Source organism: Hevea brasiliensis, chromosome 14 (assembly GCF_030052815.1).
Source record: "Hevea brasiliensis isolate MT/VB/25A 57/8 chromosome 14, ASM3005281v1, whole genome shotgun sequence".
In the NCBI taxonomy this organism is placed as follows: Eukaryota; Viridiplantae; Streptophyta; class Magnoliopsida; order Malpighiales; family Euphorbiaceae; genus Hevea; species Hevea brasiliensis.
In genome coordinates this window covers 36,627,701-36,642,509 of record NC_079506.1, presented here as the reverse complement: position 1 = coordinate 36,642,509, position 14,809 = coordinate 36,627,701, and positions in this window count along the sequence as shown.

Below are 14,809 nucleotides of genomic sequence, written 5' to 3'. Positions count from 1 at the left end.
AAGTGTGCTGACTTTGTCAATCTATCTACTATCACCCATACTGCATCATACTTCTTCTGGGTAAGAGGTAGACCACTTACAAAATTCATAATGACCCAATCCCATTTCCATTCAGGTATGCGTATAGGCTGTAGCAAACCCGATGGAACTTGATGTTCTGCCTTGACTTGCTGACATGTCAAGCATTTAGTCACATAGTCAGCTATGTCCTTCTTCATACCAGGCCATCAATGCTGAAGCTTCAGATTATGATACATTTTTGTACTTCCTGGGTGCATAGCATAAACACTGGTGTGTGCCTCTTTCAGAATATTGGCTTTCAATTCCCCATTATCTGGTACATAGACTCTTCCTTTGTAGTACAGACACCCATCTGCTTTCACCTCATAGTCAATTGCTTTCCCTGCTGAGATTTTACTCATAGTAGTCATTAACTTTTCATCTACCTTATGGTCGGACAGCTAGAATGTCTGGAAAAATATTTAGACTAGAGTGAGGAGTCATAAATAATTCAAATACTAATAAGAAAAATTTAGAAAAAAATTTAGAAATAAAATACAACTAAGTTAAATGAGCCGATACCCGAGTGATGGGTAAACTAGTGGGAAATTACGGTTTTCACAGCTAGAAGGCCTAAACCCAAGGGAAAATTCATGAAATAATATTTGAGACTCCAGAGAAGAGTCATTGAGGTTACGATGGCATTAGAATGCCAAGAAAATACTTAGAAAATTTTTGAGATCGATACAGACGATTTTGGCTCGATAAGCCAAACGAAGGGCATTTTGGTCATCTTTAGAGATGAGTTTTGGCCAACTTGTCCAGTTAAATAAATAATTTGTATGACATAAAATATGAATAAATATTGCTAAAAATTGAATTGAAAATGAGTAGAAAAGAAAAGAAAAGAAAATGGATGAAAAATTGAATTTTGACAGCATATGATGTCATTAAACCATTTCCACCAATCACATTTAACCAAGCCCACTCAAAACAAATAAAAAGAGATAAAATGGGAGAAAAACAAGAAAAGAAAATGTGCTTTCTTCTTCCTTAGCCATACCAGCTAAAACCCATCTCTATTCCTCCATTAAAGCTTTATCAAGCTTTATCCCCCACTCCATTTCACCTCAAAATCCCTCACTTTCTTCACTAAAATTTTCCCTCACACCTTAAACTATCTCTAGCCAGCAAAACGAAGAAGGAAAAGGAAGGTTTTGCAAGCTTGGGAGTTAGCTCCAACAAGGTTAGTGCCAATTTGATTGCATAATAGTTGTGTATGGCTACCATTGAACATGATTTTGGTGTTTTAATTCATGGATTGAATGTATATAGAGAATTGAAATTGTTGGAGTTAGTGTTTGGGAAAAACCTAGGGTTTTGCTCATGTATTGGTGAAAGGAAATTCTAATGGTCAATTAGTGACCATTTGGTTATGTTTGAGTAGAAATTGAAGTGAATTGTGCCATGGGAATTGAGGTTAGTGGTGCTGCCTTGAGTGCCCTGCAAGTCTGGATTTGAGTCCAGTTTGTTTGGACAGCTATAACTTGGGTTGTGCAGGTTTAATTGGTGAAAGGCTAATTGAAAATGAAATTAGACACATAATGGCACAATTTTGGTGAAGGAACTCTGTCCAGAAACTAAACATAGGATGCCCTAAAAATTGACCAAATTTGGGTGACTTACATTCTGCCTGGGCAAAATGACCAAATGAACAGTGTTCATTCATTTGGTCATAACTCAGTGTATAAAGGTCTAATTGACCTAAATTTTTACCAATAGAAAGCTAAGACATAGAAATACAACTTTCATGAAGAAAATTTTGACCATAACATGTCCAAAAACTGACCTGTAGTCAGTGTACAAAAACTGCAGAATTGATTCTGTCCAGAAATTCTGGAAAAATTGCAATCCAGCTAGTTATGGTATTTAGGCCATAACTTGGGCTACAAAACTCCAAATAGAAAGATTTAAAAAGTGAAATGTAAATAGACACAATAAGGAACAACTTTAATGAAGAACATTTGGCCAAATTCTCACTGTAGAATGGCCTAATAGAATAGTGAACTCTAGCACCCAAAACTGAAATTTCTGATTTATTCACCATTAGTTGGAAATATGGATTGACAACTAATGCCAATACTTTTGGGAACCAAAATGTGGTAAATTTATGTGATTAGGACTTATGTAGTTATTATGCATTAGAAAGTCAATAATTTGACCTAAATAGTAAAATGAATAGTAACCTTACATGTAAAGCATGAAAATTCAATCAATAACTTAGTAATGTGCCCTAGTACACCTAATAAGATTGGTTTGGATAGGTTGGCAGGCCAATAGGATTCAGTTAGCAGTACTGCACATGGCATTATGCCATTCTGATATTATGATAATACTTGGCCTTGTGCCTAATGTTATTACAACTTATCAGCTGTTTTGTTGCACACTAGGAGACACTATGTGATCGATGGTGTGACGGCCCGAGGTACTTGGTACCCAATGCCAATTTACCCGTTTATCCAGTCCAGTCATCTAGTATAGGTTACTTGGGCAACCAAAAATGAAAGTTGATAAATTTAATGAAATAAAGGATATAACAAGTACCAAATAAATAAGACTACAAATAATTACCAAAAATTTGTCTGCATGAGACATCAATATGCACACTGCATATTTATTTTCTTTTAGTTCTTTTTATTTTATTATTGGCACCACTAAGCATTATTGCTTAGCGAGTTGCTTTTTGCTACGCGTAGGTACTGGAGATATGGAGCGCGATCCTAGTAGACCCCAGTCAGGGTGAGAGTCAAATCTGCTAGTGTTCTGTGTCACCTCTCAGCTACAGTGCATTGGTAGGATGCTAGGCTACATTTTGTATTTCGTGTTTTGTATTTTTGTAAATTTTGTAATTAAACTTTTATTTTGTCATGTATATTGGAAACTTATGTGATTATGTGTTAATGAAAATTATCTGTAAATGGTGTTCATAAATGAAAGTTGAGTATTTATTTATGATTTGAGTATAAATATGATGTGAATTGAATGATTGGAAAGTTTGAGAAATTGATGAGAAATTGTTGAAAATTGATGTGATAATTGGGAGTTGTGGAATAAAAATGATTATTGAAAGCGTTTTTCACAGGTTCCGAAAAACTATTTTCTCCATTTTTAGTCAGTACTCTTCTGGATTTTCTATAAAATTTTCAGAACCTCAAATGAATTTATAATTTCAGTAAATGACTTAAATGAGTCAAATCTCCCAAATTGCATTTCATCATCATAAAGAAATATATTAAGGAAGGATAAAAATAATTGAGATAAAATATGGTGTTCCGATACACAGTGTGGCATATCTTGCTCGGCAATGCTATAGATGAGTAAGGGGTGTCACACTTTCACCCTCAACTAATAATAGCCAGATCTCAAATCAATTTTAGAGAACATAGCTGCACCCTTCAACTGATCAAATAAATCATCTATGCAAGGCAACGAATATCTATTCTTTACTGTCACCTTATTCAATTACCGGTAGTCGATACACAAATGGAGAGCGCCATCTTTCTTTTTAACAAACAACACTAGCACTCCCCAAGGTGACACACTAGGGCAAATGAAGCCCTTGTCAAGTAATTCTTGCAACTACACCTTTAACTCCTTTAACTCAGCAGGTGCCATTCTATACGGGGTAATAGAGATTGGGTCCACACCAGGCATAACATCAATTTCAAACTGCACCTCTCTTTTCGGAGGTAATACTAGCAACTCATAAGGAAATACATCCAGAAAGTTACATACTGTAGGGATGTCCCTCAATGCTGAACTCCCCACTTGGGTGTCTACCACATGGGCCAAGTAAGCTTCACACCCTTTTCGGATCATTTTCCTAGCTAGTGCAGCCAAAATAATGTTTGATGCTAATAACTGCCTCTCCCCATGTATTACCACATCATCGTACTGAGGGAGACCAAAAGTGACTGTCTTTAATCTACAATAAATCATTACATGATGCCTGGCTAACCAATCCATGCCCAAGCTAATATCATAATCTCTGAAGGGCATTTCTATCAAATTGGACAGAAAAGTATGTCCTTGGATCACCAAAGGACAATCCCTACACATTCTGTTAACCCTGACCTCTTGTCCTAACGGACTAGTTACTAGCACCTCAAAATCCATTTTTACTCAAGGAACAGCAAGATAACCAATGATGCTAGCACTAATATAAGAGTGAGTAGAACCCAGATCAAACAACACAAATACATATTGACTAAAGATAGAGAATGTACCAGTCATAATATCAAATGTTTCAGCCTCTTTTCTCTGTCTCATAGTGTAGACTTTGACTAATTCACTGTGCCCTGGCTGACTAAGGTACTACCCCTACCTCTGCCTCTGCCTCTGCCTCTGCTAGCTGGCTATGAACCTCTAGTGGCAAAACTCTGAACAGACCCTTCTACAATAGTAGGAGGTGGCCCAAATCTACGGGCACTGGTACAATCCTTAGAGAAATGTCTCGTGCCCCCGTAGTTATAACAGGCTCCTGTGGCCTTATAGCATATCCCACCATGATTTCTATCATATGTTTCACATGGACGGGGAGGGAAGGAACTTCTGGTCGTCTGCTTACGAGATCGAGGGGGTCTCTGTGCTGAGAGTCTTCCCCTACTAGACTTTTTACCACTGCTTTATCCCCCAAAGTTCTTTCTCTTTTCAGTATTGCCATTGGAACTCTGATCCACTGACTTCCCACTTTTCACTTTTTCAGTTTTCTCTTTCTCTGGTGCCCCTTCTGTTTCTATTCTATCCAGCTCTAGTACTTGAGACATGAGTTCAAAAAAATTATCATGCCAAAATTCGACTACTTGCATTCTCAAACTGGGCTTTAAGCCGGCCTTAAACCTTTTACATCTTTCTCTACTAGTGGAAAGTAGATTCCTGGCATAGTGACTCAGGCATGAGAATTCTCTTTCATACTCTGCCACTGTTTTGCTTCCCTATTTCAAACTTAGGAACTCTAGCAGCTTCATATCCACATAAGCATCTGGGATGTATTTCTGTCTAAACTCTCTAAGAAAGTCATCCCATGTCAACACTAGGGGTTCTACCAGGCTATGGGGGATAGTTTTCCACCAGTCATACGCATCCTTCTGTAGAAGTGAAACTAAGTACTCAAAATTTAGCTCATCTGTGCAGTGCAGCTTCTTAAAAACTCTTTCCATTCTTTCCAACCACTGCTCTGCTTTTTCCATTCTTTCCAACCACTGTTCTACTTCTAATGGGTCCACTGTACCCTTCATGTAACACCCCTATGTTCGGTAGTGCGTTCAACTGTTCTGATGACAGTGTCTGTCCGGACAGCTAGGATGCTTAGAATTATATTTAAATATTAGTGTGGAGATATAAGATAGTGAAATAAAATAAAGGAAAATGCAAGAAAAAAATAAAGAAAAAAAATAATAAAAGAGAGAAAATGGAACTAAGCTAAACGAACAAAACCGTACCGATGGGTGATCGTACCGGGAAGCTGTGGCGTGGGCCGTTGACTAGCCTTGGACCGCGGGGAACCCTAGAAAATATTTTTGGCACTTAAATAAACATCTATTGAAAAATAAATGGTATTAGAAATGTCAAATAAAAATTAAATAATTAGTATAAAGAAAAACAAAAAAATCCAGAAACCGATAAAAATCAGTGTTACCGAAAAAGTCAAAAAGCAACTCGAATAGGGGCATTGTGGTCAATTGACACCCCGAGCTGCCTTTTAACCTAAATGTACATTAAAAATAAATGATATTAAACTTTGAAAATACCATGAAAATTAAAATGGTGGTCCATAATATAAATAAGGAAAATTATGGGTGTAATGTTGGATAAATGAAAGTTTAAAATTTGATTATATTTTTTAATCACTTAGTGCTCCACTAACATGAGATAAGTGACACATATCCAAGCTTTGGATGGACACCTCCACTAAATAGCCATCTTCTTCCTCAAACTCTCTCCATTGCCGAAACCAAGCTTTCTCCAAGTCTTCCATGGCCGTCCACCATGCAAAGGATAATCCACCATCATCAAGCCATTAGTTTTTCTAGGTTTCTTCACTAAAGTTGTTCTATACAGCTTGGGCAACATTTTGGGAGCAAGAAAGGAAAGTTTTGGTGGAGTTTTGAAGAAGTCCAAAAGAGGTAAATGTGTATTTTTCAATCTTACTTCATTAAACTTTGAGTGGATGTTGTAGGGAGTTGTTTTGTGGAAGAAATTTTAAAGTTTGATGGAGTAATGGTGGTACACCATTTCAGCAGCCATTGAAACTTACTATTTGTTATTTGTTTTCACTTGTAAATGGTTGTTTAAGATGTTGATATAGGTGTTTATGTGTATAGAAATAATTTAGATAATGTATACTAAGTGTATGTGTGATAGTGCACTTAGTTTTGGAAGCTTGGAAGCTATTTGAAGGAGATGTGTAATTCGGAAACTTTTAAAGTGCAGTTGAAATGTGTTGTTTCATGGTTTGGTTTATTGAATTATGTTGGTTATGTTGGTAGCATGTATATGTGTATAATAGTTTGGAATTGGATATGTAAATGGGGTATGTTCATGTGGTTAAATTGTGTAAATAGACTTTGGAAAAATTCTGTGTTATAGTGTGTATATTGAGAATGGTTACAAGCTATCCAAAATGACCAAAATATGTTGTTAAGTTTGTTAATGGTATGGTACTGTAGGGGTAAGGGGGGCGTGAGGCGAAATATCATCCATTAAAATTATATAAAATGCACCAGGTAATGCCCAGGAAAGATGGTGGAGTCACAATGGTCTCACTTAAGTACCACCTCCTTAGACAGCATTTCCTAGACATGCACTTCATACAATCCTAATAGAATCAAACCACTGGTAAGTACCGTCTTCCCATAACACTACCACGGTACTAAGGATTTATGCCACGAAGGCATAGATAGACAGGAGTCGCCACCCGGGTAATAACCGGGACATATTTAGTGTTTCTTCTGAGGGTCATGGATGGCAACTTACTCCTTGCAGAGTTTCCACAACCGTCATTACCATAGCCCAATGTCTAGGTTCGGGATAGTGGGTACGTAAGGGGAAGGTGTTAGGCACCCCTTACGCCTGGTCTAACCTCGTTAATTCGAGTGCCAGTCCTCTACTAATGTTTCTAGAAGTCTTGTTTACTATTCCTTTATTAAACTTTATCCTAAAAATGCAATTCTAATCCTACACACGCAAGTAATTCACAAAAGGGTTGTTGTTTACACACAATTTTCATGCACAAGTAATTCCTATCTATGGGGTTGCTAATTATTTAAATGATATTTACCATATGACTAAAATTAATTTATTATTGAGAATTTAATTTACAAACAAATTCAATTTCAAATAACCCTACGTTTCTATTTAACCTAATTAATTAATTTTCACCAAGTTACCCTAAGGATAATTGAACTAAGTTAATTATGTACATGTGTAATTTATTCTAATATCACATAAGTCCCAAAGAATCACAACCTAATAAAGATTTCTAATATGCAAATTTATTTTACAATTACCAAGTATTAAATTAAATTTATTTACATGCCAATATTAGTTTAATTTACAAACAAGATTAATTTTAAATTACAAAGTATTTATTTAAATTAATTACATGCAAAAGTCAGTTAAATTAAAAATAAAGTTAATTTTAATTTACCAAATAAAAGTTCTATTATTACTACAATTTCATGCCAATGGTTATTCGATAAGTTTAGAGTTACTTACCTGTTGGTAAATGCGATTGCCATTGGGGCAAGCTACCCTTAAAAAGGGTCTTCTCTTCTAGTATGGCAATGATATCACAGCTTACTCCCGTTTAGCTCCATATAAGCTCCGCGCAAATGCCCTCTTTGGTACTTACCTTAGGGCTACTTACCAATTTTGTTTGTAATAAAAAATAAAGAAACTAAAGAAAATAAAAGAAATAAAGAAAATATTAATAACAATTTACATTGGATTCTAACTCTAGTCTCCTAAAGGGTTAAGATTCCTAATTAGTTACAACTACCTAATGGTCCAAGTCTTCTAACATGATCCAAACACCTTATAACACTTCTTGAATTAAAAGAATACAGAAAATAGATCAAATATCAATTAAAACCTAAGAAAATACAAGAACATGCATAAATATACAATCTTCAAATTTTGGCAGATTAACAGTAGCAAGAAATTTGATTTTTTAAAAATAGTTAAACATGCCTAAAAATCATAAAAAAATTACAGAAGACAGCATACATATCATACAATAACATAAAATTTATAAATCAAACAAAACCCTAGCCGAATGATCTACATAAATCGTAACTCTTCTAAGTGACAGAATCGTACTACTTTTTTGTAAAATTCATAACTCATTAACCACAAAAGATATGAATGCAAAACCAATTGGAAAAGATTCATAAGATTCTGAAGTTAATTTTAGATACTAAATTTGCACAAAAATATTAAGGAACAAGGGAGATATGGGCTTCACAAGTCGAATATCCTGCAAATCAGATTTTACAGGAACCCTAACTTCAAACAGCCATAACTTACAAAATATTAAAGCTTTTTTAGTGATTCTTGAGCCTAAAATTAATGGAATTTCGTGTAGAATATGAATATAATTTTTACAAATTTTTTACAAATTCAGAAAATAAAGAAAAATAATAAAAATACGAGAGACAGAAACTAAACATGTGCAGAGTTGTGTATCCCCTCAAATTAAACATGATTACATGATCTATATGAACATATAAAATAAATTGAAGACAAAGAGCATAGAATTAAAATATTGTGTGGCATAGATCTTGAAAAGAAAACAATAAAAACTGACCTTTCAGAAATCTTGTATGAAAATCTTCTTGAAGAAAAGAAAAAATAAGGAAGAACTCAAAGAGTCTTGAATATCTCTAAATTTCCTATAGCTCTGAATTTTCTCTTCCTCTTTCCTCTCATCATCTCTTCTTCTCTTCTCTAGTAGGGTATTTATAGGGTTTTGGGAGAGAGGTGTGATAGGGTTTGGAGTCTTAGGATGATAAAGTTTAGATGACTTAAACAACTACAATTGCGAGTTCGAATAAGACTGGATATGGATGAGGTGTTTCAACCAATAGGAAGACAGGAAAAAATGGAAGGCACCAATAGGGAATGAGGAAGAGGGTGGGGCCAAGGAGGAGAGAGATATTTTATTATTTTAATTTTTAGAAAATAATTAAATGGGTCCCATTTAAAATTCATAACTAGGCTTTCTTAGGCCCATAGAGCCCAATTAAACTTAATTAGATCTATTTAAGAACTACCCATATTAAATTTAAACAAAATAAAATTTTATTTAAATTTAATTAAATTAATTTCCCCAAAACATTATTATTATTTTTATTTTTTCAAGATCATGCCACAGAATTAATAATTCAGCTCCATGACTTCAATTATATCTTACAGTCATATAATTTTTCATCATCGGGTTTCCCACGGCCTCAATGCACATACTCATTACAAATTAAGGGTCTACAGTTTGCCCCCCACTTTGGCGAAAGTTGAAATTAATGCGAAAGCATTGCTCAAGTTTCGTCAAAGTGAAACTCAAATTTCTAATAACTATGAAACATTGGCTATGAGTACCAAGTATATCTTGCTCGGTCGACATACTCTATGTTATGAGACTAGCTACGGTCTCATAATAGTATTAACTGTGTCATGTGAAAAATGAGTGTATCTTGCTCTGTCGATACACTCTGCATCATGAGACTAGCTACGGTCTCATAACAGTAATAACTGTGTCATGTGAAAATTGAGTGCATCTTGCTCTGTCAATACACTCTGCGTCATGAGACTAGCTACGGTCTCATAACAGTGATAACTGTGTCATGTGAAAATTGAGTGCATCTTGCTCTGTCGATACACTCTGTGTCATGAGACTAGCTACGGTCTCATGACAATGGCAACTGTGTGATTCAAAATATTGTGGATTCGTATTTAGGACCACAGTCCTAAACTACTTACGTATCCCCCTCGTTATCCTGAGGAAGAATCAGACCCACTCGTAGTTCGACACTTAAAATTGTGGTGATGCATGTTCTTCTACGCCTTACACACCTACAGGTGACATGTTGATGCGTGTTCTTCTACGCCTTACACAACTATGCCATATGCCCTAAACAACGTCTAAGGACTTATCAAAAAAACATCTGTCATGAAATGTTGTGGGTTCGTATTTAGGACCGCAGTCCTAAACTACCTACGTATCCCCCTCGCTATCCTGAGGAAGAATCAGACCCCCTCGTAGTTCGACACTTGAAACTGTGGTGATGCATGTTCTTCTACGCCTTACACACCTACAGGTGACATGTTGATGCGTGTTCTTCTACGCCTTACACAACTATGCCATATGCCCTAAACAACGTCTAAGGACTTATCAAAAAACATCTGTCATGAAATGTTATGGGTTCGTATTTAGGACCACGATCCTAAACTACCTACGTATCCCCCTCGCTATCCTGAGGAAGAATCAGACCCCCTCGTAGTTCGACACTTGAAACTGTGGTGATGCATGTTCTTCTACGCCTTACACAACTACATGTTACTTGTTTATGCGTGTTCTTCTTCCCATTACAAAACTATGTCGTTCCCCCTAAACAACGTCTAAGGACTTACCAAAAAATATCTAATTCGTGATTTGAAAAAAATTGGGATAACTTGGTCTCAAAATTCTCTCTGATTTTTGTACTTCCTGTATGCTATTTCCTATCATGAGAATGCAAATTTTATTGGAGATTCTATAAAAAACATAGTCCTCTGAGGGATCTCTTTTGCAAAAACTTTCTTTTAGCCTCAAAATTTTTGAGAAAAATCATTCACTAAAAAGACTTCCTTAAGGTCACAATACAATTTCCCTCTGATTTTTCTTTTTCTTCTCTCCCCCTATGGTTTCTTCCTTGACTCATTTATCTTCCATGAACTCCATTCTCTGTGCCCTAATTTTTGCCTGAAATGCCTTTTTGGGTTTTCATCTCAGCGAGCTTGCTCTAACTTTTGCCTAAGTGGCCCTTTCGAATTTTCCACTTAGCGAGCTCTCTTTTTTCTTTTCTTTCTCTTATTCTTTTTCTCTTTTTTTTTTTCTTTGAAATTAGACAATCACCAGGATATTCATATCAAGCACCTATTCTATCATGCTCACAAAACAATAGGTTAAATCAAAACAATGCAGTTCAATTACTTAATCTTTTGATGTTTCCCTCAAGACACAAACATTCACAATCATAATTAAATAAAACCTATTCCTAGTTAATGCAATAAAAACTTCTTTATTTATTCAGGTACACCATTACTCCCTCTTACATTTAGTTTTGCCAAATTTATAACCTTACAAAGTTAGAAATAAGCTTTATAACCTGCTGAATGGCCTTTTCAGGTTTTCCATCCAGTTCTTCTCTCATCTCTCCTTTTGCCTAGACTGCCTTTTGCAGGTTTTCAATCTAGCATTTTTTTCTTCTTTTCTTTTTTTTTTTTTTTTTAACCCTTACTTTTGCCTAGACAGCCTTTTGCAGGTTTTCAGCCTAGCGGGCCTGTCTCACACAAAGTACCATTTGAGCCTGTCTAAATTGACTGGTTATTGAAATTCATTTCCATCCAAGTCTGATATTCTTACAACACCTCCTGGCAAGATCTTTTTGACTATGTATGGACCATCCCAGTTTGGCTTAAACTTTCCTCTTAGATCAAAAGGGATGGGCTGAGCTTTGTTTCAAAACCATATCTCCCTCTTTGATCTTTCTTGGCTTCACCTTCTTATTAAAGGCTCTAGTTATCTTCCTTTGATAAGCCTACACATGATACAAGGCTCGCATCCTCTTTTCATCAATCAAAGCTAGTTCTTCATATCTCTTCTAGGCCCACTCATTTTCTAGGATCTTAGCTTCTAGCATCACTCTTAAGGATTTGACCTCTTGCTTAATGGATAGCACTACTTTAGTCCCATACACTAAAGAGAACGGGGTTGCCCTCGTGGATGTCCTTATAGTACTACGATAATCTTAAAGAACATAAGGAAGTTTTTCAGGCCTATCCTTATGTGTTTTGAACATTTTTTTCCCAACTAGAACCTTTCCATTCATATGGGGACCACACATTCCTACATGTACTTCTTTCATTATTTGGTCAGCCTATTTTTCTATCACACTTAAGAGTTTGTAGAATTGCCCCCCAGCTAAAGTAAGTTGAGCAGCTAATTTATGAATTATTGCTCTATCTCTTTTGTAGGCTTATTGCGAGTATTCTCTCACTTCCAGAGACCTCCTTATGTCTTCATATCATTTTCCTTCTCCCTCTAGGTCAACAGGTGCCACTTATTAATTCTTCATAGCATGAAATTTTACTCCTCATTAGGATAACTAGCCAAGTCAACTTTTGATCATTCTTTTCCTATGGGGACATTAGCTTGGCTTGGGAATCAGCCATCTAATTTTAAGCTCGAGGCATGTGCTTCTTGGTACTTTGTTAACAAGGCTATAAATTTATCTCTTTCTTCTTGGGTTAAATCTTCAGCTAACTTAATGTCTTTAGGATTATTTGGTGTACCCAAATTAATAGAGATTGATTTTGATGCATTAATAGAAACCGATTCTAAATGATTATGAATGTCATGCATATGCCCATTAGAATAAACATCAAACAAGTAAGCAGAAGGACTGGTCATGTTGTTGATCTTCGCCTTAAAATCAGCATCAAGTACATCAAAAATGGAAACATCTGTATCACTACTATGAGCATTACAAAAGACAAACTCAAACTTAGGAGTGTAGCTTTAGGTGCTTGACTTCCATGCAGTCTTTAGATCAATGGTGCTGATTTTCTACTCTAATTCTTTCACATGTAGTAACCCCTAATCATATGTTCAAGTAATTGCCACCTCTTTCAAGAACTTAGGAGGCTTTGGCTTTTCTTTCTCTTCTATTGGCTCATAGTCCAAGCCATGACTCGTGATCTGCCCCTTTATCTCAAGAAAAGTCACCAGACCATCTATACTATCTCTTAGGCCTGCGCTAAGAAAAAACTTCATCTCTTTCTTCATAGTAGCCACTTTTAAACCCATCAAGTTTTCATAGATCCCAACAACTTGAAAATCAGACACTAGTGGAACTGAACCATCTAGTTGTAATGCAACTATCTCCTCATCAGAATCAGTCCAGACATCCAAAGGACCCTCATCATAGCTAGAATTATCACAAATGTCAACAACCATTATAGACTGAGGTTTATTGAGCTTTTGGATGGGTTGGATAGGTTCACTGGGCTTTTGGATGGGTTGGATAAGTTCATTGGGCTTTTGGATGGGTTGGATAAAGTTAATAATTCTGTTAGGGTTTTTTGGGGTGATGGAGATCATGTAGAGACCTGGTGTAGGTGGAAATTTTGGCTAGACATGGGGCTTTTGGGTTGATTTTCTGGGTCAATTATCCTTTTGGCATCAATTAGGTCTTAGATATCATGCTTAAGTTGAAAGCATCAATCGGTGTCATGACTGTGGGCTTGGTAGAACCGGCAACATTGGTTGATATCATAGCTAGGTGGGAGTGGATTTGGTAGTGGTCTGGGTACTAAGAGCTATAGGAGGTCTTGAATTTTGAGACGCTCCAAAACTTGGGTAAGGGTTGGTGAATTGAAAAAATCTCCTTGGGGTGAGAGACATAATTTGAACCTCAATAACTTTAATGCCACTTAATTGGCCTATCTCAGGGCCTCTTTCCAAAGTTGACCACAATTTTCTTTTCTAGCTCAAACATCGTGGCATTCAAGGTTTCATTAAGCATGGCCATAGTTTCTTCCATCTTAAGTAGTGCAGGTGAAATCCTTACTAATCTTTTCCCTTCCATAACCCAAGTGACCTGATAGGAAGTCTTTTTGGTGTGTTTTGAGGCTATGTTTTCTCAAAAAATAGGATTTAAAGGTTAACCTAAGTATGCTATGTACATGAATGCAATGCATGAATGGACCAATTTTTTTTTCTTTTTTTTTTTCTGTTTTTTTGCCTTTACTTTTATAAAACCAAAACCGAACCATACCAATAAAACCAAAATCGAACCAAAACCAGACCATATAAACTGAACTAAAATCGGACCAAAGACTGAATCAAAACCGAAAAAAAAAAATCACCAGAACTGAATCTTTGCCCCCTTATACCTTCAACTCTCACGTGCAGGGTAAGAAAAAATTATATCCTAGGCTATGGTACACTGGACACACTAACATGGAGTGGTCCAGGACGATCCTTCCCTCACAAACAAAGGATTTATATCCTTAAAGTTTAACCATAAGTAAGCATCCTCTTGCTTAACATGGGTTTTGAAATGGACTTGGGCCTATACACGCATTGGGTTTATGCATAGGCCTAGGTTCATCTCAACTACCACTAGAACTTATAGTTTGAACAGTAAGGATACGAATCCAGCACAACAAAAATCTATGAGGTACCTAGGGTTGAAATCTATGGCTCATGGGCTTCATTGGGTAGGAAAAGGTTCACCCATGCGAGAGCTTGTCCATTAAGCACAACGGCCGGAGCTGTGGCTCTTTTATATACTCGAAGGTACAGGCATGGGGTGCTAGCATTCACCAATTCGTCATAGCTCGAGTAGAGCTATGGTTTCCTTGGCTAGTACTAATGGGGCTAAAAAAGGGTAAGAGTGATCCGTGTGATAGTGTAGTGCAATGCAAAAAGTTTAACTAAGGAATAATATTAGACTAATAGAAACATGTTGGAGTAACTATCCATTTAGTC